The sequence below is a fragment of the Haematobia irritans genome, chromosome 5 (genome assembly GCF_050003625.1).
Source record: "Haematobia irritans isolate KBUSLIRL chromosome 5, ASM5000362v1, whole genome shotgun sequence".
Lineage (NCBI taxonomy): Eukaryota > Metazoa > Arthropoda > Insecta > Diptera > Muscidae > Haematobia > Haematobia irritans.
Genome location: NC_134401.1, coordinates 8,959,375 through 8,963,081, shown reverse-complemented (window position 1 = coordinate 8,963,081; position 3,707 = coordinate 8,959,375). Strand labels below are relative to the sequence as shown.

The window sequence follows — 3,707 nt, the reverse complement described above, 5'->3', positions numbered from 1 at the left end:
GACGACCTCATTTTTCCCATATTTGTTAGGAAGGTTCTTGATGAAGTTAAGCAAACAAGAAATTTATAAATTTTACCTAAGAAAAATTCCCATCAATCCTTAAGAATAATTCAAGGTCGATCTTTTGTCATGAGCAGACAAGAAAACAACCCCTACTTACCGTAATCCAAAAGATCAACAGCTGTAACAGCTGCTAACAGTTGTTGTCTCCCCGAGGTAGGTAGAAAGCTGATGGTTAGGAAAATTCGTTCACCCTTAAATGCCGCAAACTGATTTGAGTATAAATAGGATGGCTAAAGCGAAGGCTTTCAACAGTTCCTCTTCTACTGTGGTCGCGTTAAGATCTTTCTCTGTCGGTTGGCGAATAATTTTTCATTATTTCGTCTATAACAGTCAACTAAAATAATAATGAAAATTGCATCAACAAATAATTTTCATTACAGACACGAAGCAGAAACATCACAAATTCTGCTTCCATGGAGTTTTCGGATCAGTTGATAATCCATAATCGTTCTTGGCAAGTTCAACAAAAAAATTGCTATCTTTCATCTGATGTATACACTAATGGTGGTACAATGAAGACCCATATAATCGATCGTTGTTATGGTTTATAAAAACTTCAAAGCACTTTTCTCCATCCTGATTGGAATGAAATATTAGCATATATGTGAAGTCTTCCAAATGATATCTCCGTTCGATACTGCGTGAAAGATGAAGAATAAGGAATATATGGATTTGCCAGTTGATATATTCCATGACGAAAGGAAATTTGTCAATAATAGTCCAACTTTCCTGGAAACGTAAAGAACATTTATATTTCCTAGTTGATGGGAGACAATTCGTATTGATTTTATTGAAATCCCTATACGTCTTAGTTGAAAGCTGTTATCCTCTGAAATAGATGCAACATTTGTATGCAACGATTACGATCCATTTGAAGTTGAAGCAGTTTTCAATTTTGTCATTTGGGAGATCCGAGATCTATAACGATAATAGATTTAAGAACTTCATGACGATAAAATAACGATGTAGGAGATGAAAAAGAAGAATCCTGTCACTCAACAATCAACATCCCTTTTTCAGTCTTCTAGGAGGATATCAACTTTATTTCATTCCAGCATTATCCGAGATCTGTGAGGATGATATATTTCACAAATTCATGATGCCAAAATGACAGAAAAGGAGCAGCAATAGAGCAATCCTGTCTCTCCATAGTCAATATTCCGACTTCAGTCCTATAGGAGGATATCTCCTTAATTTCTTTTCAGCATTATCCCACATCTATGACGAAGATGTAGTTAAGAACTTCATGATGCTAACATGACAGAAAAGGAGAAGAAAAAGAGAAATCCTGTCTCTTCATAGTCAACATCCCGTCTTCAGTCCTATAGAAGGATATCTCCCCTATTTCATTCCAGCATTATCCGAAATCTATAACGAAGATATATTTAAGAACTTCATGATGCTAACATGACAGAGTAGGAGCAGCAATAGGGGAATCCTGTCTCTCCATTGTCAACATTCCGACTTCAGTCCTCTAGGAGAACATCTCCTTAATTTCTTTTCAGAATTATCCGAGATCTATGAGGATGATATATTTAATAACGTCATGACATTAAAATGACGATATAGGAAAAGAAATGGGAAAATCCTGTCACTCAATAGTCTACATCCTGCTTCTAGGAGGAAATCTCCTTAATTTCTTTTCAGCATTATCCCATATCTATGACTTCAGGATGCTAAAATAACGATATAGGAGAAGAAAAAGAGAAATCCTGTCCGTAGTCAACATCCCGTCTTCAGTCCTCTAGAAGGATATATCCCTTATTTCATTCCAGCATTATCCGAGATCTATAACGAAGATATATTTACGAACTTCATGATGCTAAAATGACAGAAAAGGAGCAGAAAAAGAACAATTTTGTCCCTCCATAGTCAATATTCCGAACACAGTCCTCTACGAGGACATCTCCTTAATTTCTTTTCAGCATTATCTGAGATCTATGAGGAAGATATATTTAAGAACTTCATGATGCTAAAATAACGATATAGGAGAAGAAAAAGAGAAGTCCTGTCTCTCCATAGTCAACATCTCATCTTCAGTCCTATAGAAGGATATCTACCTTATTTCATTCCAGCATTATCCGAAATTTATAACGAAGATATATTTAAGAACTTCCTGCCGCTAAAATGACGATATGGAAGAAGAAAAAGAGAAATCCTGTGACTCCACAGTCAGCATCCTGTATTCGGACCTCTCCTTCATTTTGTTCGCCAATACAGGAATATATTCAGCAAACATCATGGTCTGATGAATCCCATCCAATTGGTCACAGAGCGACTTATGAGGTTATTCTTGAAATGACCCATTTAACTTACAACATTATAACAGCGAATGTAGGAAGATTTCTTCATCCACTTGAATAACCTACCAATGATGAAATAAAATGAAGCAAGTATTCTTAATTATTGTTCAGATACATTCCGAACGGTGTTTTGTCCGATATACTTGGTTCTAATGCCATTAAGGAGGTGTTCCGGGTCTAGAATCCTTTTTCGTGTTCAATTTTCATCTCCAACATCTCTCAAGAATTATTATTTACACATTTTGGAGATTTATTGAACAATAACTCATGGACTTCTTCATATGTTTGTTTCCATTACATTAACTGATGATTTCTCGACTTCGAGGTCTGCTTTTCCTGATCAATGCCTCTGAAACCTATAACAATTCATCGACTTGTGCTGGATGTCATCTGTTGCCAGGTTAAGCAGCTTATAAAGATCAAAATATGTCTACAATTTATGACCCAATACCAAAGTTGATAACTTATATAAGAATTCATCATTTAGCCTTTAAACAATTCTAAACATATGATACATTCTTGGAAATTCGATCTTTAGACCAGAATGATGAATGTTATGGCGATTTGGCGTTTATGGCGTTTATCGGAGCACTTGTTCATATTTCGAGTTCAAATTCGTGGATTCAAAACAAAAACATCTACAAAGAACTTAAAAGTCGAACAACATCTTACATAAATTGATAAATTTAGCAAGGAGAATTATGTGCTTACTTCATGACCCATCTTCCGTGGGGTCATTAAAGTTCGAAAACTCAGAGTCTTCTATTTAGGCCATGCTCTGGTGTGGATTTGATTCTTGCTGGGTTTATGGCATCTTTCAATTTCCTAAAGTGATCCAACTACTACATTGAAATCAAAGAACTCCAGTATGATTCAATATATTATATGCCTGGAGAAAATGTATCACCATGAATGTAGAACAACTATCCAGTTGTATGTCTGGAAAATATAACTCCCCCTTGAATTTGCCATGTAAGAAAACTAAGATCAGTTACTTTATACCGAAGGTAAAATACTAAAACTTCTTTTTAGGGTTAAAAAAACAAAACTATTTTTCATTGGACAAATGAAGAAATATACAATCGAATTGGAAGAATTTTAATTTTGAATTTAAATATATGATATTGACTGTAGTAATCAGATTTGTTTAGAATCAGGAAATTTTATAGCGAAATCCTAGAAGTGGACGGCGACTTTCATGGCATCAGTTCTCCGGCGACATTTGGAAGTATTTCATTTTACTTTCCATATTAGAGGCAAATTTGGCTTTCAGAAGGCTATCCTTGAGCGGGAAAAACTATTGATCTGGATCAATTATTGTGAAGAGAATGTAGGCGAAGG

At 35.1% G+C, this 3,707-nt stretch overlaps 1 long non-coding RNA gene across 1 annotated transcript; it reads left to right on the top strand.

Moving 5' to 3' along the window:
- The first annotated feature begins 826 nt into the window (after positions 1 to 826).
- On the top strand, positions 827 to 3,468 carry LOC142238913 (uncharacterized). The gene is made up of 2 exons (XR_012722857.1): positions 827 to 3,338; positions 3,399 to 3,468. It is a non-coding gene; the product is annotated as an uncharacterized LOC142238913 (long non-coding RNA).
- Positions 3,469 to 3,707: the final 239 nt, after the last annotated feature.